This window comes from Panthera onca, chromosome B4 (genome assembly GCF_046562875.1).
Source record: "Panthera onca isolate mPanOnc1 chromosome B4, mPanOnc1 haplotype 2, whole genome shotgun sequence".
NCBI classification, from domain to species: Eukaryota; Metazoa; Chordata; class Mammalia; order Carnivora; family Felidae; genus Panthera; species Panthera onca.
In genome coordinates, this window is record NC_138345.1 from 4,709,017 (window position 1) to 4,735,575 (window position 26,559).

The 26,559-nt window shown below is 52.9% G+C and overlaps 2 long non-coding RNA genes across 2 annotated transcripts in view; both read left to right on the forward strand.

The window, feature by feature from the left end:
• Positions 1 to 26,559, forward strand: part of LOC132695146 (uncharacterized) — a 358,351-nt gene that overhangs the window by 273,966 nt on the left and 57,826 nt on the right. The window lies entirely within an intron of this gene.
• Positions 1,500 to 9,641, forward strand: LOC132695133 (uncharacterized). Its single transcript, XR_009617745.3, has 3 exons — positions 1,500 to 3,227; positions 3,464 to 3,666; positions 9,458 to 9,641. It is a non-coding gene; the product is annotated as an uncharacterized LOC132695133 (long non-coding RNA).

Consider the following 26,559-nt stretch of genomic DNA (forward strand, 5'->3'; position numbering starts at 1 on the left):
AGCGGTCGGGTAACTTTGATCCTTCGAAAGCGTTTCTTTGTGGGGTCTGAAATGTGCCTCTGTAGAACTTCACTCACTGGCCCTCTCTCTCCTTCTGCCTTCGTTCTAGACACATTCCAGAGCAGGGGACAGCACGCGTTCCCACATCTCCGGGTGTCCATACCTCAGGGTGCTGTGGATACGATCGCATCCCCACCTGCAGCCTCCCCTCATCTCCAGGGTAAGCAGCACTAACTCCTTCAAGAGCTTCTTTGGATGACACGTGTTCAGGCCCCCTCACCTCTTGACCCATGTCAGCTTTTCTCAAGCCCTCGTGGCGACGCATCGCCGGACCCCAGCGGCGTTTGACCGGCGCCCGTGGCGATGGGGCCACACGTCCCCATCCTGAACACGGCACTTCTAAGAATAAAGCTCCGGGTCAAACCACACTCGTGTTCCAATGCTGTGTCCCTCCTTCAGCCGGTGTCATCGAACGCGTGTGCGCGCGTGTGCTAGGCTTCAGGGGACACAGGTGCAGATCAGACAGCACATGATTGCACGAGGGACGGATGGAGGAGGGGTCTGAGAGCGTAGAGGAGAGGGGGCCTGTAGTGCTGGGCGCGGAGGGGCAGGGCCCTGCGGGGAAGAAGGAAGCCACCCAGTCCCGCCGCGGCCGGTCCTGAAGGCGGCCAGGCAGATGCGGTGGGTGGGGAGGAGGTGGGCAGGCCTGGGTTTGCTGTTCCCCGGCTGAAGGAACGGCGTGGGAGAAGGCACCACGTGCTTCTGCCTCCTCGTCGTGCAACGACCTTCTAGGCGTCCTCACAAACTCGGCTCTGGTGTCTCATCCACTGGGAAGGCTGGCTTTCCCATCCCCCACCCTCCCAGTTAGATCAGCACCTTCTCTCTGTCGTCCAGAGCCCTCGCAGCAGATCTGTGGCCTCTGCGTGTATCTGGTGACATCAGCCTGACCCGTTGGTCTCCCGTGTCCCCGCCGAGCGGCCACCCCTCCGGCTGAATGCCTGGCACAGAGCCCGGCCAGAGTCGGTGTCCACAGCAAGCGAGCCGCGTGGATGCGTGGTGGCCGAGTACAGCCCAGCGAGAGGCGTCAGCACCATCGTAGGAAGGTGGGCGGCGGAATGAGGTGATGAAAAGCTCCCTCTGTCGTTCCGGGGGGCGGGGGGTGTCTGGGCTGGATGCTGCTCGGGTCAGTGCTCTCCTGTCACTACCCCGAAATCCTGAGTGGCTTCTGAATTATTAAGAATGAGGGGCCCATGGGGCGCCTGGGTGGCTCAGTCAGTAAAGCGTCCGACTTCGGCTCAGGTCGTGATCTCGTAGTTTGTGGGTTCGAGCCCCACGTCGAGCTCTGTGCTTACAGCTCAGAGCCTGGAGCCTGTTTCAGATTCTGTGTCTCCCTCTCTCTCTGCCCCTCCCCTGTTCGTGCTCTGTCTCTCTCTGTCTCTCAAAAATGAGTAAATGATAAGAAAAAATTTAAAAAAAAGAATGAGGGGCCCACATTTCTTTTTCGGCTGGACCCCGTAAATCACGTAGCTGGTCCTGCGCATCGTGACATCCTTAGCTGGGGACACAGGGGCCTGCCACACGGGGGACAGTTCAGCAAGTGCGTGGACTGTCAGGTGCCCACAGAGGGCACGGAAAAGTGGTCAGAGGGAAGAAGAGAACCAGGCCCTAGCGGTACGGAGGACTCAGGAGGGGAGGGCTTCGGAGAGAACACTGTGTGCCCCGTGTTCTGTGGCCTAGGCTGTGGTGAGGGTGCCTGAGTGTTTGCCCCTGGGGCTCAGGGTCCCACCGGTTGAGGCCTAGATCCGCTGAAGGCCTGCTGTCCTCAGCCCGTCTCTGTTCCCCCTCAGCCCCTTCTATTCTCTGACCCTGAAGAGCAAAGCAGATGTCCACACAGAGGCTGGTGTTTGTTTCCACGCAGCCTGCTGGCACATTTGCCTTGTTCTTCTGGCAGCTTCTTTCTCCAGAAAGCACTGCTGGGATTGCCAGATTAGCATCAGAATGGGGAGAGGGCCACTCCTACGATAGCAATCCCCTGTGGACGGAAGAGAGCCGGACATCAAATGATGCCTTACCTTCCAACCCCGAGGCACGCTCCGCCAGGCCAGCCGGCTCGGGCCCCTCCACAGCAGGCTTAGAGCTCTGGAACTTTCCCGGAGCCTTCTCAGCCAAGACAGCAGATCTCCTTGGAGAAGAGGTCCTAATAACTAAGAAAGTGTGATCGGCCTGGCCTGCGATGGTAAATTCTCCCCCACCGGCCCCGTCTCCGATGGCCATCACCACCACCACCGATGGAGGAAAAGAAAATACTCCACAGTGAGTGGGTTAAGGCCTTTCGGTTCAGACAGGGAGGTTAGACAAAAGCCGGGCAAGTGTTGGTTCTCTTTTCTTGTTGAGAACTGAACCACAAGAAACGGTCTGAGACGCCCACCGGGAAGATTCTGATTAGTTGAGGCACAGGTTTCGAGATGTCTGCAGAGACGAAACTGGAGTGAACGCGGCCTGTGTGAGAGCACTGATCTCTGTGTATATGGTGGTGGGGGTGGGGGTCGTTGGATCCCCGAAGCCCCATCCAGTGCTTGGCCCCGGGGGTGTACGTAAGCAAGTGTCTGAGGTGACGCACGAAAGGTTCTTTAGAATATCCCAAGAGAGACGGGCCCCATTTCCAAGAACCAGGCTATCCAAATAAAAATCCCGTCCAAAGTCCACTACCTCGTTTTAAAAGGAAGCCCTCAGTTCTTCAGTCCCGGGTCTTTGTGGCCTTACGTGAAGCCCAGACCCCGCACAGTCACGGCCTAAAAAATACAGCGGTATTTTTACAGGAGTCGCTCCCAGAATGGGGCAAGACTCCACTTGTAACACAAAACCCGTGAGGAAACTTTACTTCTGTTGCCAAATAGAGGTTCCCACTCAAAGGGAACCAGAACAGCCAAAGAGGTTTTGCAAGAAGCAAGCCCTCTGTGGAAACCGCCACAGGGACGTCAGGAAACTCCGAGGAATGGCTGAAAACAGATTTGTTCCACTGAGAACACAGGGACTTGAGCAAGGCGAGTGAGACTGGGTGTGGGAACCTGGGCTTGTCAACATTCTCATTTCTAGCCTTCGTCACCGTGTGGGGCAGGGGACGACAAGAGGACAGACCCCCCACGTGGGACTATGTCCTTGTGTGGTCTCCTTCCCTACCGTGAAGACAAAGCTATACTGATGGCATCTGGAGAATGAACAACCAGGTATTTATTTCAATGCAGCTTGTTCGTGCGTTCGTTCGTTCATTCGTTCATTTGTTCATTCATCCATTTGTTCATTCATTCGTTCATTCGTTCGTTTGTTCATTCGTTTGTTCGTTCATTCGTTCATTCATTCATTCCTTCATTCCTTCATTCACTCGTTCATTTATTCGTTCACTGACTCATTCATTCATTCGTGTATGAGTCTTACAATTAATTACGTGTTGAATGTCTGCCAGGAGCCAGGCGCGAAGCTGTTTGCTAGACACGGAGACACTCCCGTCCTCAGGTAACTAATGCTGAGTGAACCACACACACGCCGGGGAGCTGCAGACATCTGGGAACTCAGTGGCTCCAGCACTGAAGCGTCCCCAGGGGAATTGCAAGAGACGCGTGGTGTCCTCAGGACGGTACAGGCTGTGTGACTGCATATTCCCAGTAGGTGAGAGCCTCAGGTTTGATTAGACCTCGACAGAAAGTAAATCCTACACTTCCTATTTTACATCTGGTGATCGCAAGAATTTCCCCGGCCCAGCTTCTGGCTCTGTCAATCCCAAACCTCATTTCTCTTCTGCTTCAGAGGGCCCCCTTCTCTTCAGAGGGCCCCATCCCTCTGGGGCCCTGCATTCATGTTATAGTAGCATCGTGGGCTGTGTACCTCCATGTGATCATGCCAGTGGTGGTGGGAGTACTCCTGAAAACTCCTGTCCTAGCAGGACATCTGTGTGCACAGTGGCTGGTCACACAGGGAAGGGACGGTGGACGTGGCCGCACTTAAATAGCTGACCTTTGCAAATGGTACAACATATGACCCTGGGGACAATTGTAGGGCCCCTCCCAGGCTAGGAAGGGGTCCCAGGAGAGAGGGCCCCTGAAGCAGAAGCTGGAGCTTGCTTTCATCAAGGTAGACATGTAGCCGGGTGAGGGACTGAGCCTTCAACATCCTTGACTCCTCTCGACTTATCCTGCCCAGTGCAAAGACAAGTCGTGATGATGGCCTGGAGGTTGCCTCAGGTCTGCGTCGAGAGGCACAGACACGCATTTAAATCAGGCTCTTGATAAATGCCAATAAAAGGTGTTGTGACACTAGACCTTTGCTTCTTCTGTTAGGTCTGACCTCTTCTCTGCCTCTCCACGGTCCTCTCCCATTTTCCCGACGTGCGGACTTCTCTCTGCCAGACCACTCTTTCCGAGGCTTGCTGCCTTCAGTTCTCTTGGTAAATCTACTCCTGGCTTTCTTTCCATTCTCAACATATGTAGACCTATATTGTTCTGTCTCCTCCCCTCTGCCCTCCTCCTCCCTTCCCCTCTGCCTTCCGCTTTCCCCCTTCCCATCCTCCTTTTCTCCTCTCCCCCTGTCTCCTCCCCTCCCATCCTCTCCCCTCCCATGCCTCCCTTCCTCTCCAATCCCTCCTTCCTGCTCTACCCCCAGCCCCCTCCCCTTCTCATCCCCTTCCCTCCCCCTCTCCTCTTCTCTCTTCCTCTCTCTCCTCTCTCTTGCTTTCTTGGTCATCTCTCTATTCCAAGATCTCTGCCCCGCTGTCTCTTTTCCCCTCCTGGCTTTTACTCTAACCTTTCTCTCCATTACTTCTGCCTCTGTGTGTTCAGATCTTTCGCTCTTGGCTCTTTCCCCCAACTTTCCCTGCTGCCTGCCACTTCTTTCCAAATACAACCCAATCTCCACTCTGTCCTAAAATATTTTTTTTCCTATTTATTCACTACTTGTTTAAGAACTTGATCTGGAGACAGAGCCTTACTGCAGATTGGTTTTCCTTCCTGAGGCATGAGAGCCTTTGAGCAGCCCTTCCCTTCTGGCTACAGCACAGGGAGCAAGGCCAGAAACAGTCGGAGCTTGTCCAGGGCCCTTTGCTGTTGTTTTTTCAGGCATGCCATAGAGGGGAAGGTCTCTCGGTACATCCTGTATCTCAGACGCAGTGGGGAAACCAAGAAGAGAAGCCCATGGCAGTTGTTTGGGAATCCTTCTCAGCACTTTCTTTTTATTCTGTTGTCTGACTTTCTACAGAAACCTACACCTGTATGTGTATCACTCAGTCAAGTTCTGCTGGAATGCCTTCTGTGAGCTGTGAAGAGCAAAACCAGTCCTTGTCCTCAACAAGCTTATTCTTTAGTGTCTGTGGGAATAAACCTATTACCTGCAAACAGTCAGAGGACATGTAAGTAACAAAATGTATGCTGCTGACCATAAACGCACTAACTCAGAGAGAGAGAGGGAGAGCCTAGAATCAAAGAAGATTTTAGGAGGGGTGGGGCTGGTGTTGCCCCCGCAGGGGGAGTGGGCTTGGAGTCTGCAGAGGGAGAGGTCTGCAGAGGAGGATGTCTTATAGGAGGAACAACAGCACGAGCAAAGCCACACCTCGGGCACTAACCAGCATCCAAGGAGAGCAGGAGACAGCCTGAAAGAACAGTGATGGTAGATGCAGGGGTGGGTAATGTGGGGCTTCCACGGGGTGGAGACAAGGCATTGGGGACTCTTAGTCTGCCTGAGTGGCTAGAACAAAATACCAAGACTATAGGACATAAGATCAACATATAAAAATCAACTTTATTTCTATGTATACTAGCAGTGACCACCTGGACACTGAAATTAAAAATAAAATACCATTTACAATTGCTAAGAAAAATAATAACAATACCTAGGTGTAAAACTAACAAAATACACGTAGGACTTTTATGATAAAAACTGCTGAAAAAAAATCAGAGAAGATCTAAACAAATGTAAAGACATACCATGTTCATGGATTGGAAGACTCAACATCTTAAAGATGTCAATTCTCCCCAAACTGACAGACAGATTTAAAGCAGTTCCTATCAAAAGCCCAGCAAGACTTCTGTAGATATGACAAGATTATTCCAAAATTGGTATCGAAAGGCAAAGAAACTCCAAGAGCTAAACAATTTTGAACAAGAATCATACAGTGGAGAAACACAACAAACGAACAAAGAAAAAAGTAGGCAAACCAAAAAAACTGACTCTTAACTACAGAGAACAAACTGATGGTTACCAGAGGGGAGGTGGGTAGGAGGATGGGTGAAATTAGTGAAGGGGATTAAGAGTACACTTATCATGATGATCACTGAGAAATGAAAAGAATTGCTGATTAACTATATTGTACACCTGAAGCTAATATAACACTGTATGATTCCTATACTGGAATTAAATGTTTTTAAATAAAAAATTAAGAATCATAAAGTGGAAGACAACAGAACACCCAATGTCAATACTTACTGTAGAGCTACAGGAATCAAGACAGCAGAGGATTATTGGCTGAGGGACAAACACATAGATCAATGGAACCGAATAGAGAACCCAGAAATGAACCCACATGAAGATACCTGAGTCATATTCTGATTCACTGGAAGGCAGAGAGCCTTTTTAAAGAAATGGTGCCAGTGCAATTGGGTCAGAAAAAAATTACTTCAACCTAACCTAAGTCACACCTTATACAAAAATTAGCTCAAAATGGATCACAGACGTAAAAAAAAAAAAAAAAAAAAAAAAAAAAAAAAAATCTTTGGGACCTAGGACTAGGCAAAGTGTTTCTGGATTTGATACCAAAAATATGATCAAAAAAAAAAAGGAAAGAGTGATACACCAGACTTCATCAGATTTAAAACCTTATACTCCACAAAACACCCTGTTTAGAGAATGAAAGCACAACCTATAGACTAGGAGAAAATATTTGCAAACCACCTATTCGACAACGGACTACTCACTATCTAGAATATATGAGGAATTCTCAAAATGCAACAGTAAAAAAAAAAAGAAGAAGAAAGTTCCAATGAGAAAATGACAAGCCAAAGAACCTGAGACATTTCACTGAAGATCTACGAACAGAAAATCAACTCAAGAAAAGGTTCTCAACATCATCATTCATTAGGGAAATGCAAAGTAAAACCACAATGAGAGCTCACTCTCTCCAGAATTATTGAAACAAAAAACAATAGCGAAACCAAATGCTGGTGATGAGGTGGGGAACTGGATTACTCATGCATTACTGATGGGGATAGAAAATGGTACAACCACTCTGGAAAGGAGTTTGACATTTTCTTAAACACACACACACAAACTAAACGTGCAGTGATCCAGTAATTACACTCCTAGGCATTTATCCCAGAGAAAGAAAAACTTATAGTCACACTAAAAAAAAAAAAAAAAGTAATCAGATGCTTTATAGTTGCTTTATTTGTAATGGCTCCCGACTGGAAACAATCCAGACATTCTTCAATGGGGGAACCGCAAATGGTGGTTCATCCACACGTGGAAAATTACTCATCACGGAAAAAAAAAAAGGAACTGCTCATACACACAGTAACCTAGATGAATCTCCAAAGAATTATGCTGAGTGAAAATAATCTAATCCCGAAATGCCACGTGCCATATGATTCCGTTTAGACAGCGTCCTCGAAATGACACAACTGTAGACATGGAGGACAGATCGGTAGCTGCCAGGAGTTAAGGTAGAAATGGGGGCTAAAGTGGGCGTGGCTGTCAAAGGGCTTCAGGAGGGATCCTGGCAACGATGGAGACATTCCGGACCTTGTGTGCTAACGTCAGTATCCTGGTTGTGATACTGGACTGCAGTTTTGCAAAATATTACCATGGGGAAAATTGCTGAAGCGTGCATCGAATCCCTCTCCATTATTTCTTAAAGTTACACATGTGCTGCAAACTTGTATATTACGAGCTGAAAGTCTGGGTAGTCAACAGGCTACCAAATTTTACACTCAGGGTGCCGAGAAGTTGCTCCCCGAAAGGGAAGCCATTCTTGGGCCGGTTACTTGCAGTCACAGGCAATGCAGCCACAGACAAACGCACAAATTCTGTCATTTTACAGATGTGCCGGAGGGTGGGAAAGGTGGAGAAGCTTTGACTGAAGGCATTGAGAAAATCCTCACCCCCCAAATGAAAATAACGAAATAAGAAATGAAATACGATTACTTCTTTGAGATTAAAGACCAGAATACAATAGAGTATCTCAGTACTATTCAGTACAGTAAATCCAGTGAAACCAGGTTTCTTTTTCCTTTTTAAACATTGTTTTTTAATTTTAAAATAAGCTTTTGGGGCGCCTGGGTGGCTCAGTCGGTTAGGCGTCCGACTTCGGCTCAGGTCATGATCTCGCGGTTAGTGAGTTCGAGCCCCGCGTCGGGCTCTGGGCTGATGGCTCAGACCCTGGAGCCTGTTTCAGATTCTGTGTCTCCCTCTCTCTCTGACCCTCCCCCGTTCATGCTCTGTCTCTGTCTCAAAAAAGAATAAATAAAGGTTAAAAAAAAATTTAAAATAAGCTTTATGCCCAACATGGGGCTTGAACTCACGACCCTTAGATCAAGAGTCACATGCTGTACTGGCTGAGCCAGCCAGGTGCCCCTAAAGCTGGATTTCTAAGCCTCAACATATGGTCAGTATTTAATGTTAATTTTATGGAGAAGTGTGTAAATATCTCCGAAATATGTGTTTTACTAGAATCCAGCTAGGGAGAAATATTAATAAAGTACTTACTACAAATTTTGTTATTTTTATTTTTTTAAGTTTATTTATTTATTTTGAGAGAGACAGAGCGTGAGCGGGGGAAGGGCAGAGAGAGAGGGAGACACAGAATCCGAAGCAGGCTCCAGGCTCTGAGCTGTCAGTGCAGAGCCTGATGAGGGGCTCCAGCTCACGAGCCACGAGATCATGACCTGAGCCAAAGTCGGACGCTTAACCGGTGGACGCTAAGCCACACAGGTGCCCCGGGATTTGGATTATTTTAAGTAGTTTATTATTTTTTTTTAATGCTGAGAATAACATCCTGGTGTCCATTTTTTTGGAGACACAAATAATAATAATAATAATGTGCCCATTTAATGTGTATCCTGTAGGGGTGCCTAGGTGGCTCAGTCGGTTGAGCTTCCAACTCTTGATTTCGGCTCGGGTCATGATTTCAGTTTGTGAGTTCAAACCCCATCTTGAGCCCTGTGCTGATTGCATGGAGCCTGCTTGCTATTTTCTCTTTCTATTTCTCTTCTATTTCTCTTACTATTTCTCTCTTTCTAGCCTTCCCTGCTCACATGCATGGGCTCTTTCTTTCAAAATAAATAAATAAACTTTTTTTTTTAAGTGTGTCGTTAAAAATAAGCAGTTGCTTAGGAAAAGCACATCTGATCAGAGACTAAAGAGAAAAAAAATTAATTAATTAAAGTGTACAGTTTAATGTTTGTTCGTGTGTACACAGAGCCGTGAAACAATCACCACGATCCGATTTTGGAACATTTGGCAGTCAGTCTCCACCCCACTCACACACCCCCGCGCGCACCCCCAGCCCTAAACAACCACTCACCGATCTGCTTTCTGTTCCTATCAATTTGCCTCCAGACAAGAATTCTGGACATTTCATATCAATGAAATCAGAAACGTGTGCTCTCACTTAGCACGTTTGCAAGGGTCATCCGTGGGGCAGCGCGTGCTAGGACTTCATTTCTACTTATTGCTGGATAACGTGCCATCGTGCAGATCTGTCACAGTTCGTTTATCCCCTCAGCACCTGATGGACATTGGGTCGTCTTCGCTTCCCGGCTATTGTAAATAGTGCCGCTAAAAACATTCGCGTAATTTGCGTGCGCGTGGATGACGCATTCATTTTCTTGGGCTCACGCCTACGAGTGGACTTTCTGGGTCATATGGTGGGTAATGCTATGACTAACTTTAACCTGATGCCCCGTGGTGATTATTTAAGATCCTTCCTGTTAGGAAAATAATTGGTCAGAACATACGGGCCTCTTTGAGGACTCTGATGCATGGTGACAAATAACACTCCTCAAAATTATACCAGCTTCTGCTGCCTTAACCGTGAAAATGTGGGGTCCAGAGGCTCTTTAGGGCTCAGACCCACAGCCATCCCATCTCTGTTTGGACCTGCAGGGTCTCCCACGGCAGCCCGCTGGACAAGGCTTAGTAGAAGGAGCCAGAAGTTCTGGGTTCCTCTCCCAGGCCTGCTTCTCGCTGCTGGACGGGCCACCCGGAGGAAGTTATCTCTTCCTTGGCGAAAGGAAGAGAATCCCAGGAAGCTCCTCCCTCCCCTGGGATGAAAGGGGCCCTCAGTGCTGCGGCCACGGCCTGTGGGGTTCTCTCTCCTGAATGTCCCCCCACCCCAAGGCCGGTGTCTTCCTGGAGGCCGAGTGGACAGGCCGCCCCACGGGTCCGCCCGGTCGGCCGGCGGTCCACGCGCTAAGGGGCTGACGGGAGCCCGTGTCTCTGGCCCGGTCCACGGTGCCCGTGCCTGGACGGTGACCGGGGTTCAAAGTCTCTACCGCAAGCCCCGCGGACCACCTGTCCCAGGGTTTATGGGAGATTGCACCTGCCTTCAGGGTGCTGAGAAAGTTATCAGAGGCCTGGAACCGGGAATCCGGCCTGGGACCTGGTGTCAAGATTCCATCAGAACGAGACACGCGTCCCAACCCTCGTGTGGGGGCCACAGGGCGGAGCGGGTCAAACGGACACACCCCTCGTCCGGAGAGACACCTGTTCCCGCCAGAGGAGACCTGAACGCTAGCTCGATTTCTCTTGCTAGGCACAGAGGGCTTATCCGAGAGATGCAGATGCTTAACTAACATGTGCTGTTAGGTGTAAGCATCTGCCACGTCCTGGGCACGTGACACACGTCGCTGGTAGTCCTCACAGCAATCTTGAGGGTAGGCCTTGCGCCTATTTCCCAGGTGAAGAAACAGATTCAGAGAGGTTAAGTAACTTGCCTGGGGCGCTGAAGCCAGAGGCAGCAGAGCAGGGCTCAAAGCCGGGTCTGGCCCGTGCCGACATCCGTGACGCTCTTTTCATTTCGTGACGACGTCGGGGACGTGACCCGGGACCCACCGATGGGTCTTCCCCCGGGCCAGGAAGGACCCGCCGTGGGCCGGGTGGTGAGCGGCAGGGGAGGAGAGGGCGAGCGTGCTGAGGTCCTGGCCCCACCAGAGCCCGCGGGGGACCCACCCGAGTGCCCTCCCAGGCCCAGACGGTCTGTTCCCCCTCGTGTCGTTTCCCCCTCTTCCCCTGCAAAGTGCCTTGTGACACGGGTTTTGCCTCCAGCTCAACTCTTGAGCCAAGGGAAGCTCTTGGGCCTCCTCGGGGTGTCTGTTGTTGGTGACAGGAACCGCTCGTGATGAGTCACCCCCAGAGCAGTGTATCAAAGAGCGGGGCAGACGCGGGTGGGTCTGGAGAGCGGCCGGTGTCAGCTCCGGGAAGCCGGCTGCTGGCGTGAGTCTGTGTGTGGGACAGAGGACAGTCCCCCAGGGAAGGAGCCTCGGGTCAGACTGCTGGCTGAGCAGAAGGCAGTCACGTGGCTCTGAAGAAAGCCGTCTCCATCTGTCTGGGAGCCAGGGTGCCACAGTCGGCGGGCACCGCTCCTGACCCACGAGGCCCGGCCGGGGGCCCCCGGGGAGGGGCAGGGCCGGCTGCCGGTGGTGTCAGAGGGCTGAGCCCCCAGCAGGTCTGGGCGTCTCTGGGGGACGTGCCCGAACCCGCCGGCCTTTAGGGAGAAGAGCAGTGTTGGCGTGACCACCATCAACATCGTCACCGCACGCCGACTGCTGTGGCCCCCAAGCCTGCATCCTCCCCAAACCCACGCGTTGAAACCCAAGCCCCGCTGTGATGGTCCTAGGAGGCGGGGGCCTTTGGGAGGCGATGCGGTCCCGAGCTGGACGCTCCACGAGGGATTAGTGCTCCTGCAAAAGAGACCCCTCCCACCGTGTGAGGACGCATCAGGGGGACGACGTCGTCCCGTGGGCCACGAAGAGGGTTCTCACCAGACACCAGAGCTGCCGACATCTCGATCCTGGACTCCCAGCCCCCGGAACCGTGACGAATGAACGTCTGTGGTGTTTGTTCCAGCAGCTCACCAGACAACAGCCTCACGCTTGCCCCTCATCGTTCAAAACATTCTCCCTGTGGTGTGGACCACGGTTCTCTCTACAGCGTCTAGCTAAATTAATACTCACCTCTTGGATGAACTCCTAGCCTTAGCTGAGGGTCCGAAGATATGGCAGAAGGCACGAAGAAGCAGGAGACAAGGTTCCCGCCCTCGAGAAACTTGCACTCAGCACAGGAGTCAAAATAGAGACTCACTGAGAACGATGCCCAACACCACACCGTGAATTGTAAGACTGTGTGGTTACAACTCAAATAGTATTAGGGGTTTAGAGAGGACAGAACACCGCAGCATTTAGAATCCTAGTTAGAGGAATCGGGGGAGGCTTCCCGGAGGTGGCGAGGCCCGAGTGAGTCTTTGAATGATGGGTTCAGAAGACGGAAGATGAACGAACATTCGAGGTGGGAGGAGCAGCATGAACTCAGTACTGAATTCAGAGCTGGCTCTAGGTGTGTGGCTTATTCACTCCTTGGCCCCACCACCATCGTCTACTCAAATAGTAGATGGTGGGGTGACACCATTTCTTGAGTGCCCACTAAGTGCCAGGCACCTGATGTAAATTAACTGCTTTAATTTTTGCAACAAAACTGACCATTACCCCCAGCTCCCGAATAGGAAAATCGGGGCTGACAGAGGTTAGGGAACTTGCCTGAGATCATACAGCGGAGTGGCCGAGAGGATTCCAACCTGGCCGTGCCGGGGCCCTTCCGTGGGACTCGCTGTCCTCCCACCCCCACCCCCCGGCTGGCAGTAGCCAGCTTAGCTTTGTGCTCTGCCAGACGCCCCTAAAGGATTTTCCCCTATCCCAGCCACCACTCCTTGAAAGGCTGCTTCCACCAGGAAGCCTCTCCTGACCACTGTTCGGTCACACATGCTCACTCCTCCCTTGGGTTTAAAGCTCCCTGGGGTCACCATGCATCTTGTGATCGAAAGTGTCTTTAAATTAACATGGCAGTGGGGTGGGTGGGGGTTGGCACCTGGGTGGCTCAGTCGGTTAAGCGTCCAACTCTTGATCTTGGCTCAGGTCATGATCTCATGGTTCATGAGTTCGAGCCCCACGTTGGGCTCTGTGCTGTCAGTGCGGGATTCTCTCTCTGCTCCTCCCCCACTCGTGCGCTCTCTCTCCCTCTCAAATAAAACTTAAAAACAAAATTTTATTTATTTATAATTTTTAAAAATGTTTTTATTTATTTTTGAGACAGAGAGAGATGGAGCATGAGCAGGGGAGGGGCAGAGAGAGAGGGAGACACAGAATCCGAAGCAGGTTCCAGGCTCTGAGCTGTCAGCTCCGAGCCTGACGCGGGGCTCAAACTCACAGACCGTGAGATCATGACCTGAGCTGAAGTGGGACGCTTAACCGACTGAGCCACCCAGGTGCCCCATTAAAAACAAAATTTTAAAAATAAACATTGGCAGCAGCTGCCCCCGGGGGCAGGGACAGGAGAGGCACAAGGAAACTTTGGGGGTTGACACTTGTGTTCATGATTTTGTTTGGGGTGATAGTTTCGTGGGTGTAGTCACATGTCAAAATGCCCACTTTAATTAAATATGTTCCGTGTCTCATTTGTCAATTATACCTCAACAAGGCTGCTCAAAAAAAATTCCAACTCCGGGCTATCTTACTCCAAAAAAACCCCCAAAATTATGAGGGACAGGATACTTCCTTAGTGCCCCCAGAAGACTGGTGTGATGTCTACACAGGGCCCAGGACGGAGCTGGGCATGGTGTCCTGCTCCTCAGGTACAGGCTGGGAAAGGCTCCCCCACCCCCCACGTCTGAGCACCAGCTTCACGCACAGAGGCACCAGGCGCTGTGACATTAGGCTGTGCCGCAGCGACATGTCAGGAACCTAGCCTGTTCTTGCTATCTGTCCTTCAGAGCAGGTGTGGGCCAGGCACGGCACTGCCCATTTTTTAACAGATAAGGAAATGGAGCCAGAGGCAGGAAAGGTCATAAACTTTCGTCACCTGTGGGTGAAGGTAGAAATAACTCACTTCTTCCTTCTCTAGCTGACTCAGGACAAAACCTGGCCTGAGGGCTGCACCCCATCACAGCACCCGCCCAAATGCCCTCCTGACTGGCCAGGCACCCACAGCTGCCCAGCTCAGCCTGCTAAGAGCACAAGGCCTCCTCATGTAGCCAGGGTGTCCAGCAGTGGGAGGCCTTTCCTTTTTGTCTACTCCCCTGTTTCTTTCAACACAGCTGGGCTCAGTTATACTGGATTATGCACATTAGGACCATCAGTCTTAGGACAACGGCATGATTTTACCCCACCAGGGCATTGTTCCTTGTGCTGGAGGGATAAATTAATACTGTTGGGTTAACTCTGGATTCAGGGATGCCATGTTTGGTGTTACAAGTTGTGCACTGCACAACTGAGGAGCTACCCACTGCACAGTGACATACCAGGAGGGATTTATGATTTAATGGGAACACAGAAATCATAATACAGGTCTCTCTTTGCTATAGATGAAGGGTTAGGAACAAGCACACTTGTCCACTCCAGTGACTAACGACAAATGGTATAGGACACGAGGCTAAGCCCAGGGTGAGGTCGGCGTGAGCTGGTTGTGGCCCTAGCCTAGCCAGGAACCAGCTGTTTCACCTTAGGCAGAAACCCTTAGTTGGGTCACTCCCAACAACATAAAACATGCCCCGGTTCTGTGGAAAGTATGTAATTTAAGGATTAGGCATCATTACTTTAAAGATTAAAATCCAGCTGGACTGAAATAGCACGGGAGCGTCCTCTGGCTGGATCTTTCTACAACTCTCTGCTGCGAGAGATAAGATTGGGGCCAATACAGGCTTCCGGGACAGGGGCGCTGGGGAGGAGAGGCCAGGTGGGGCCAGTCTTCCCTACAGGCTCCCAGAGAAGCAGGTGCACGTGCCCCCTCTGGCCTGTGTTCTGTTTTATCCGGGCTCAGGCTCAACAAGGAGCCTTTCTGCGAGTTGAGTGGGGCCTGACTTCCTCAGGGAACCGTTCTGTGTCCTCTTGCATGAGAACACAAGCAAACCTTCCTATCTGGGTTTGCTAGGCTCCTTGGGAGGGCCGGGCCGGGCTGGCCTGCTGCATGAGTTCCAGAAGGAACAGAGACCTTGGGGTGGGCGGTGGGGACGCTCTCCAGAACCGGGGAGGGGACAAGGAACCCCACCGAGCCCAACCCAGGGGTTGCTGGCCAGATGCTGCTGACACAGAGCTGCTTCTCATGGTCGCTGTTTGGAACCCAGCAAAACTAGCTGGTTAGTTCTCTCCACCGCCCAGGACGGTTGTGGGACTTTGCAGAGGCCGCGGGGGTCGGGTGAGCCCCCCCGCCCCGTGCTCCTTCCCCTGTGGCCGCGGCTGCGCCCCAGAGCCTTGACCCGGCCTGCCCGGGCCCCGAAGCCGGGACCCTCCGGGCAGGCGGCTTGAAAGCCGGCCTCAAATCCGTCTCAGCCCCTGGAGAGCCCCCCAGCCTGGAGGACAAGTTCACCTTCCCCGCAAGCTCCCCGCTGCCTCTCCTCCCCCCGCGCCCGGGCGCCCCGCCTGCTGCAGGGGTGAGTCGGCGCCTCCCCATGCTGCACTCCACACCCGCCACAGCCACACTCACACCTGTGTGCCCCCCAGTCACCCCCCCACAGCCACACTCACACCCATGCACTCGACCTCACACATATACACACACACACGTGTGCCCCCAGCACACCACAGGGACACAGCAGCAGGCACCTTGCATGGGGGGGGGGGGGGTTTGTCTCCAGTTCAGGGTGATGCCTGACCCTGTAAACAGTTCACCAGTCACTCGGGGTGACGGAAAGTCTGTGACAGGCCCTCCAGCACCGCGCCTCTGGGGCACCCCGAGAGCCTCTGCTACGAGGACCCCCGAGGCCTGGGACCGGCGCCCTTGGCCCGGTCCCTGGCTGTCAGCAGCCGCGTCCCGCTTAGCTCGGGTGAAGCCTCGGTGGGCAGACCCCCCTTCCAGGGCCTTCTCCGGCCAGCGTCTCACAGATGCGGGCTGGGGTGACCGTGGCTGCCGCCAGGGTAGGAAGCCAGAGACCCTGTGAACGCGTCCCCTGGCTGACCTCTGAGCGAAAGCCAGGTGTGGTGAGTTAGCGGGCCGGAGTGGCGAGGCCGGTGGGGCCGGACATCCCCAGATGTCCTCACCCTAATCCCCAGAACCTGCAAGTAGCCTGCCTTACACGGCAAAGGGGACCTTCAGATGGGGTTGAGTTTATTTTTTTTTTTTTTAATGTTTATTTTTCAGAGAGACAGAGACAGAGACAGAATGCAAGTGGGTTAGGGGCAGAGACAGAGGGAGACACAGAATCCGAAGCTGGCTCCAGGCCCTGAGCTGTCAGCACAGAGCCCAACGTGGGGCTCAAACTCACAAGCTATGAGATCATGACCTGAGCTGAAGTCGGTCGCTCAACCGACTGAGCCACCCAGGCGCCCCAGATGGGGTTAAGTTCAAAGTCTTGACCTGGGGAATGGCTTTGAATTATGTGGGGGGTCCATGTGATCACAGGGTCCCGGGACACAGAACATCCTTCTCCCCTCGCCCCCGGACGCCAGCCCCCTGGGTCTCAGGCCCGTGGGTTTGAGTAACACCACCAGCCCCTCTGTATAGGGGGCAGGTGGGAGGTCACTGTCAGCAGTGGGGGTTCATGAAAGGCAGGGGACTCTGAGGAAGGGGCCGGGAGCTGTGGGCGGCCTCCAGCAAAAGGGAACGAACTCCCCCCTGAAGCCTCCAGAAGGAACAGCCTGCCCAAACCCGGGTCTTGGGCTTCGGACCTCCAGCGTCATGCAGGAATGCGTTCCCGTTGTCCTAAGCCGCCCCTAAGTTTACGGTAATTGCTTAGCATATTTCCTACCGCATTAGGAAAGTAATAGGAGGGAAACGGGAAGAACAGAGGATTCAAATCCCCTGGAGAAGATGCTGGGGGCCTGTTTTCGCCAGCTCGGGCTGACACGACAAAATACCACACCTTGGGGCTGACACAGCACACGTGAACTTCCCAGTCTGGAGGCTGGAGGTCCGAGATGAAGGCACCTGAGGGCTGGTTTCCTCTGAGGCCTCTCTCCTTGACCTGCGGACCGCTGCCCCTCTGTGCACACACCCTCCCGGGGTCTCCGTCCTGATCCCCTCTTATGGGGGCACCAGCCAGATTAGGTCATGGGCTCCATGTTAACTTCGTGTCCTCTGTATACACCCTGTCTGCAAACACAGTCACGGGCTCAGGTGCTGGGGCTTAGGCTTCGACGTGTGAATTTGGGGAGGGACAGCCCACGACAGGGAGCCTCCAGGCTGGCCTCGCTCCCATCGGGATCTCCCTCTCCCCGAAGCTTCTGGACCTCCGGAGGGCCCAGGCCGTCACGACCGGTGGAACTGGTTGCAGCTTGCCTGGAGAGCCGGCTGGGGCAGGCCAGGGAGGCATCTGTCCGCAGAAGGACCCGAGGATCCCCGAGGAAAGACTCAGGTAAGGACAGACAGACACAGGCACTGGGGATTCTAAGTTGGGTGTGGGGGAATTCAGTTTCTCTTCCAGGCCGGACCCCCACAGCCTGCTCTGCTCATCCTCACAGGGCCCCCGGGGAAACACCAGCGAACAGGGGCCCTGCTCACAAAGCAATGGCAGGACGCTGGGCCCCGTGCTGGGCTTGAGAATGAACTCCACATGGGGCTGGGGGGCTCTCTGCAGGGCAGGGGCGGTAGCAGTCCCGACCTGCCCCCGCAGGACCCCACGTCTCCCTGAGGGATGAGGCTGTTCCCAGAGCACCTGGCCCCTGACTCACCTGACTCACACCTGGCCCCGGGCAGGACTGTCACAAGTGACTCAGAGCTGCCTTCAGAGCTCCCACCCCCTCACAGCCTCCCCCAGGCCAGGGCGGAACCCCTCGCTCCCACCGATCCCACTCCCACCGACAGGGAAGGCACTGGTTCCCATCCAGACGGATTGGGCCAAGCTAATGACTTGAATGGAGAAGGTTGGGTGCAAATACTCGTGTAGATACAAAATGGCTAACTGGGTGACTAAAAGGTAAAAAACGGAGGCTGAGGGAGCCAAGGGAAGAGGCCAGGATGTAGAGAGGGGCTGGGGGCCTGGGACCCCAACCTCGGAGGAGGGGGCTCCCACCGGTGCTGGTGTGTCTGAAGTGGGGAAAAGCCTGTCACCTCGACCTGCTGCCTCTTGGATCCTGAGTATTTCTGTAGCATCTTCCTAAGAACATAACTCACGTTCGCGCTGAAAGAAACACATGCTTTTTCGGTTCCTTCACACTGCATTTGCAGCAGACCCTGCCAAGGGTGGGAAATCTGGGCGCCCAGTCAGATGACTCTAGAACCCGAGTCTGACCTTTCCCGTCTCCTGTGACTTCGCCTTGTGTGATGGTTAATTTTCTGTGTCAGTCTGATGGGGCCGAGGGATGCCTGGATTTCCTGGTGAAACATTCTCTCTGTGCGCGTCAGTGTTTCTGGAAGAGACGAGCACAGACTGACTACGGCAGGCCACTTTCCCCGGTGTGGGCGGGCCTCACCCAGGCCTCTGAGGGCCTGGACAGGACAGAATGTGGAGGAAGGAGAAATTTGAGCTCTCTGCTCAGAGAGAGAGCTGTCGGATATCGGTGTTCCTGCCTCTTGGGGTTTCCAGCATGCAGACGTATGATTCTGAGACTTCTCAGCTTCCATAACTTTGCAAGCCAGTCCCTCAAAATAAATGTCTTCCTATTTATCTATAGATCCTATCAGTTCTGTTTCTCTGGAGAAATCTGGTTGATAAACCAGCAGGGTCTTGCTTTGGTCTGGCATCCCCTGCCTGTGGCCAGGAAGCTGGGTTAAATATAATAAACAGGGCTGGGTCCCCGTCGCACAGGATTTGCATTTAGTTGCCGGCATTTGATGAGGGTCCTAGGAGACAGTGGAAACTCCCATCCTTACCCACATCTCTGTGAACCGCTAGAGGTCACCTCGCCCTGACACTCAGCCACAGCTGTAAGACCAGTGTGGTGACACCAGCCAGTGGGTGTGGGCCAATACTGTGTAATACTGTGGCTGTCCAGCATAGGTTATGAGGAGCTTTGTTTTCAGACAATGAGACTGTCAAAACTCGCTTTATAGAAGAGTCCAGAAAAGATGGTTTTCCTGCTTGGTGGATCAGAGACCCAGCAGGAAACAGCACAAACTCCAGTTAGGATAGCGGAGGAGGGCGTGCCCAAGGGGCTGGTTCCGAAGGGGGCATATGCAGAGTGGAGAAGCCACGGGCTCATGTAGCGTCCTGCACTCACAGCTTCAGAGACCCCAAGTTGCTGGGAGAGTGGTCAAGCGGAGGAAGAGAAAAAAGGCTGAGAGGTCCTCTGCCCAGTTTTTAATCGGATTATTTGTTTTTTGGTGTTGGCTTATATAAGTTCTTTATGTATGTTGGGTATTAACCCCTTATCCCAGACGTCGTTTGCAAATATCTTCTTCTATTCTGTAGGTTGCTTTTTGTCTTGTTGATTGTTTCCTTCACTGTGCAGAAGCATTTTATCTTGATGAAGTCCCAATAAGTCCTTTTTGCTTTTGTTTCCCTTGCTGCTGGAGACCTACCTAGAAAAATGTTGCTAAAGCCACTTGTCAAAGAAACGACTGCCTATGCTCTCTTCTAGGACTTTTACGGTTTCAGGTCCCACATTTAGGTCATTAATCCATTTTGAGTTTATTTTCGGGGATGGTGTAACAATTGTGGATAGTTTCATTCTTTTGCATGGAGCCGTCCAGTTTTCCCGGCACCATTTGTTAGAGGCTTTTTTCCCATTGCGTATTCTTGATTCTTTTGTCATAGATTCACCGACCAAATTGATATAAACGTGGATTTATTTCTAGGCTCTCTGTTCTGTTCCATTGATCCACGTGTCTGTTTTTCTGCCAGTGTCTACTGTTCTGATTTGTAGTATATCTTAAAATCTGGAACCGTGATGCTTCCAGCATTGTGTTCTTCTCTCTTGACGGCTTTGGCTATTTGAGGTCTTTCGTGGCAAACGGACGCATGAAAAGATGCTCAGGCTCACTAGGGAGGTGAAAATCAAAACCACAATGAGATCATCAGCTCACACCAGTCAGAAGAGCTAGCATCAAAAAGACAAGAAACAACAGGTGTTGGCGAGGATGCGGAGAAAGAGGGAGCCTCTCTCGCACTGTTGGTGGGCATGCAAACTGGTGCAGCCGCTCTGGAAAACAGTATGGAGGTCCCTCAAAAAAGTTAAACATAGAACTACCTTATGACCCAGTCGTGACCCTACTGGGCATTTACCCAAAGAAAATGAAAACACTAATTTGAAAAGATCTGTGTACCGTTGTGCCGACTACATTTTTTATAATAACCAAGGTAGGGAAACAGCCCAAGTGTCCGTCGACTGAGAAGGGATAAAGACAACGGTGTATGTATACAATGGAATAGTATTCAAAAAGGAATGAAATCTTGCCATTTGCCACGACAGGGTTAGAGCTACAGAGTACTATGCTAAGTGAAATCAGAGAAAGACAAATACCATATGATTTCACTCATGTGTGGAATTTAAGAAACAAGACAAACGAACAAGCAAAGAAGAAACGAGACAAACGAGAAACCAGACTCTTGAATACAGAGAACAAACTGGTGGTCGCCAGAGGGCGGGTGGGTGGAGGCAGGGGGGGAACACAGATAAAGGGGATTCAGAGCACGCTTATTACCGTGGGCACTGAGGGGTGCAGAGAATTGTTGAATTATTACATTATACACCTGGAACTAACAGAACACTGCATGATCACTATACTTGGATTATAAACAATAATAACGAAGTTTGAGGAGATGTGTAACTTCCAGATAAGAGCTCAGCAGGGAGGGGGAGAGAACAAATATCTCCTCCCTGGGAGCTCCCGCGGGGGGTCCCCGTTTTCTGTTTTCTGCCCCAACCTGGAGGCAGAAGTAAGGGGTCCACCGACACAGCCATGCAGCACAGTGCTGGGTGAGGGAGCAGGGTGAACCTGGGCGGGGGAGAAGGAAGGCACCAGGACACCCCAGAGACACCTGGTCCTCCTGGAGAACACCTACCTCCCTGGAAAAGACGCTCCTCGGAAAACGGTGAATGAATCTACCTCCAAGGTGAACCTAAGAGCTCTTACTCAGAAGGGCCCGGTGGACACAGGCACAGCCCCAGAGTCCTGAAAGGAATTCTAGGGTGACAAGGACGGTTTTAGGGTGTGACAATGATTTGGGCCATTCTGTAGAGGCGCACGTATCCTCAGAGACCCAAACTTCAGGGTCGCGATCCCCTTATCCCCTCTCTCTCCAGCAGATTCTCTGAGGAAACCTGGGAACTTTGATTTAAAGCCAAATCTGAGAGGGGCGACTGGGTGGCTTGGTCGGTTAAGCATCCGACTCTTGACTTCAGCTCAGGTCATGATCTCACGGTCTGTGAGATCAAGCCCCACGTTGGGCTCTGTGCTCACAGCATGTGGAGGCTGCTTGGGATTGTCTCTCTCTCTCTGTCTCTCTCTCTCTCTCCTTCTCTTTCAAAATAAACAGACATTTTAAAAATAAAATATAAAGCCAAATCTGAGATGATTCAGGGAGCCCAGCCACTTGCCCTGCTCTGTGCTGTGTTGCTGAATTTCTTCCTAAGGACCCCGAGGCTCCCCCCTGCGGCCCCTCTTCTGTACCACATCCAGAGCTATAAGTGACGCAGGCCCCATAATTTGTGGGGTTCCGCTTCCCCACCCACCGCCCTGGAGGCGGTTTTCTTCCGAAACCACTTTCCTCTCCGGCTGGCACTCCACGCCCACAGAGCGGTGGGACTTGCCCTAGAAGGAGCCTCCACGAAGCACCTGGTCCGTGTGGCTCTGCCCCCGAGCTGACGTGACCCAGGCCACCCGGCCCTTCGCCCGAGACTCCACCGACCATGCGTGGCACTGCCCATCCAGGGAAAGCGGGGTCTGGACAGGCCACGGGTCAGCCTCCGCTGGGCCAGCGATCGGGTCAGAGCTGAGCACCACTTAGTTCAAAACCAAAAACAGTCCTGCAGGAAAACTCATCCGGCCCGGCTCTCGGCCAGCCAGTTAAAAACGGACCCGGATCCCTCGGAGCCTCACGCAGATCACTTCTGCTAGTGAAACAAATATTTTTCCAGGTTTTTCTGTGTTTCCTCTGTTGCTGCTGGCCGGGGTGGCCGTGCCCTGAGAAGCAGCCGCAGAGGGGGGAGAACAAGTGGAGATTCGGAGCCGCAGCAAACACATGCCTGCGGAGCAGAGGGGGTCTGAGTCCAAACAGAAAGACAGAAGAGGGAGGGATCACGGGTGCCTCTGAGTCACAGAGGCTTGTAAGTGCCAGCTCACCAGCACACACACGTGCACACACATGCACACACACACACAGCCGAAGAACGATTCCAAGTTTGGAGGCTGGCATGTAGTGTTTGTTCCTACCCAGAAAGAAGGACCGGGGCAGCTAACGGACTTACTTGGGAGAAACAACTTGACCACACAGGCTCAAGGTCTGCACGTGGCAACCGTCAACAGGCTTCACCCCTTCGAGAGTGTAATTATCACAAACTCGCCTTGCCTCCCCGACGACCTTCATCCCAGAGAGAGGCCCCCACACAAGGTGTTGGTATAAGGTCAGGACGTTTAGGACTTAGGGAAGCCGGCCAAGAGCGGGCCACAGGACTCTAGGTCTGGAACGCCGGGGCCGGAGAAGTCAGGCCTGCCCGGAAGGCAGAATCTTCCAGCACAAGGTTTGTCCCTCCCCCGGCATCCCGAAGACCCCTTGACTGGAACCACTCAGCGTGGTGCCGCCTCCCGCTGCCGTGCGCCCCCTGCAAACCCTCAGGGGCCCTTCTAAGCTTGGGGCTGCTGGCCATTCTCAGAAACGGTGCTCTCCTCCTGCACAGAGCACCCCTGCAAACTGCCAGCCAGGCCTGGCTGCACCGGAGGCCCCAGCCCGGCTCCCGAATGCACGTAGGAAGCGATGCGTGAACACCTCTCCTCTGCTGAACTCCGGGCTCTTGTCTATAACGTCAGAAACGTGGGCTGCAATAGCTTTTTAGCCACGAGCCCTTGCTAGGCCGCCTTGTAAAGCACAGCAGATGTGCTCCAGTCAAAGAGGGAATGGGAGAAGACCCCCACGGACCCCCAGGCGTCTGGGAAGCAGTTAGAAAATCCTGGGCTAGCAGACCCCTACAGGGCCCTGCAGTTCTGGAATGTTATGATCCTGGGCCTCCTTGGGGACCCCAGATCTAAAATGTCCGCCTCCCCACCATCCCGCCACCCACCGCACATGAAACAACACTCCGTTCGCTAGCTGTGCATTCCTTCTTTCCAGGTCATTCGGTTGCAGGCAATCTGAAGAACTAGCCATTGTTTCAGACTTTAGACGGCATCGCTGGGTTGAGGAGTCGGCTCTATGCCCAAGGGGGCCGAGCTGTGATGGGCATCACCCCGGTCCAACCGAGCAATGTTAAAACAGCCGTTTTTAAATTTCAAAAGGAACGTGTGAATTTTATAGGCAACTGATACACCGTAGAGATACATTGCAAAGGAGAAAAGGGAAAAGCATCCCCCCCTTTTCCCCTCCAAAGCCAAGGCCTCGAGATGAAGCGCTCCTTGAATGACAGACTGTGGCAGCTTGGGTGAGCCTGGCAATAACGAGGTGCAGGGGAGAGGCCTCTGGCCAGTCAGAGCCTTTCCCTGGGACTCCAAAAACATAGGGGAATGTGAATTTGAACACACGCTCCTCTCAGCTCCTGCTACCTTCCGGAAATAAAGGGTTCGCCCCCCACTGACCTCACAAGGCTGGGAACAAAACCATAAAATATTCAGACACCCCCCCACCCACCCGGTGAAGTATGATGGCCGAGCTCCCTTGGTAAGCCAGAAATGATCGGCATTGGGTCACAGTCCGAGCTTTCAAACCACCGGGGGGCAGGGGGTGGTCTGAGGTCTCTTCAAGTTGCTTTCAGTCTAGCAGGACTGGCAAGAAGCTTCAAGTCTGGCGTCACACGGCTGTACAGACTGCTTGAACACTTCTGGTGACGGGGAGCTCCCTACCTAGATTTGGAAGAAGATCCCTGTAATTAGGAAGTCCTCCCTTCCAGGGAGCCCAGACCCTCTTCCGCTGCTAGGCACACCCCTTGGGGCCTCAGCTGGGCTCCCCACGTGTGGAAGCATCCAGCGAGCCCAGGGGTTCCCTGCTCCCCATGCTGTGCCCGACACTTCATCGAGTGAAAAGTTCCCACCTTACATCAGAGAAACGTCCCGGCATTATGAGGACATGCGTGTCTTTCAGGCTGGACTTTTGCTCCTCTACCAGCCAGACCTTCCCTTGGGCTCAGCTGGGCACGGTGTTTCATGGCGCACGTCCTGTTTGTGGACCAGGGGAAGCTGTGGTCTGCCACCAGACAATACATCAAAGGCAGCTTCTTTCCAAAGTGGGGACTGTCTTGTTACTATTCCGGAACAAATGCAACCTAGCATTCCAGAAGGAAATCTTAGCCTGAAGGGCCCTCTCCCTGCCTGAGATCTCCGCGCTTCCTCCCGGGGCCTGCTCTGTGTTCCATGCCTTTGTCAGACGCTCTTTCTCTTGGGGGAATCTGGGTACACAGGGCATCTCTCCTCCTTTCCCTGGAGGGTCCTTCCCCGGCCCCACGTTCTGACTGCAAGCTAAGTGAGGGTCGCAGAGGGCTCCCACTGAGCTGTCTGGCTGAGGGGTCCCCAGAGACCCTCCTTACAGGAAGCCTGGGGGCCTCGTGCCCGAAGAGTCTCCTGGCAGGACCGGGGGAACAGGTTAGCATCAGTCTGGCACCGTCTCTGCCTCTCTTACCCTTCCCACAAGCCAAGTGGACACCACAGAAGGGCAGGCTCTTCTAGAAGGGACACGGGTCCTGCGGTACAGCAGACCCAAGGGCAGGAGACCAGACACTGGCTGGAGCAGGTCTCCCCCACGTCAGGGATGCAGCTGCGCTGGTGGGACCCTGTGTGCAGGGGACAGTGCACCCCCTGGAGAAGGCCAGCGATGGTGCCTGGGGTGACAAGGTCGCTCCAGAACCCACAGCACCTTGCCCCCTGCATGCCCCTTCTTCGTCCGGGGCCACATGGCTGTAGCCCAGAAGCTGGGAGGGCAGCTGCCCAGCTGGGCCCCACTCCCGCGCTTCTGGGAACATTGCCCTCCACGCACGCGCTGTCCGTGACTGGTGTCCACAGCTCCTCCCAGTGTGGGGAAGGACACGGTGCCCGCTGGCTGCCTCCTTGGAAGCGGGCTGCCGGCCGGAAATGAGGGCAAGGGGGGCAGTCTGCGTGAAGACCCAGGAAGGAGCAGCACCCACCATCCTGCACGCCCGTCTCGAATGCCACCTGTCCGTGCAGAGCCTCCCCCCACCCACCGTTCTCTTTCCAGCCCTTACAGCAACAGGCTTCCCCGAGGGCTGTCACACGCATCTGGGAATGTCCCATTGTCCTGGATGGGCAGACTGTCCGGCACAAAGAAAGTTCTCCAAACTATTTCCCGAACTGAGTTTCCAACAAGGAGCCCCCTGCCTGGGGACAGCTCTGGTATCTTCCGTCCCATGGAATCAACCAGCTGCTTCCACTGTCCTCTATAAGTGATGAGGCCATCCTGTCTGAAACCCCTGTCTTGGAGATGGGAGAGACGTTGGAGAATATAGTTGTTCCCACTCAAGATTATCACATGCTTTGGTGTCTTCGGGCCCAGAGAAATAACAGATGATCCCGTCCATAACTCTCTTCCAAGCATTCCTTATATGGGAGGGAGACTCATCTTGTAGTCATAACTCAGCTTTATGTGGGTGCACTTTTTTTTTAAAGTTTTTACAGGTGTTCCCTTCCACAGAGATAGGGCTCAGGGTAGTGCTTCATACATCGAGAATAACGTGTTAGTAAATATTTTCGCACATCGACCCTCCACAGTTAGGCACCTACCATTGCTGTCTGTGAACTTGGGATCTTTGATCAAGTGCCTTGGGCTTTTTGTCTTCTTCCCTCACCACTGGGTGACCTGGACCATATAAGTATTTAATCAAATTGTCCTGCATGGGAATTTCAAGTATGAATGACGTAATCTCCTGCATAAGAAAAACCACATTGACCTTGATCTTGCAGTCATGTCTCTGTCCTCCGGACCCCCGCATACTGCCCCCTTACCACAAACACACACACACACACACACACACACACACACACACACACACCCCGTCTGGAGAGAGCGAGCCGGGAGTCCTCTCAGGGAGGAAACTGCGAATGAATTGGATGTCTAAATAATGTCAAGGGTTCTCTGAGCCCTTCTATAAAGCATACCTTTCCCAGTGGCTGGAGAAACTCACAGGCAGCTAGGACTAATCAGGCATACACATCCATAAATATCTTGTCCTCAAGCCAGCTTCTAAATTAACTGCAGTCGTGGGGGAAAAATGCGAGGAA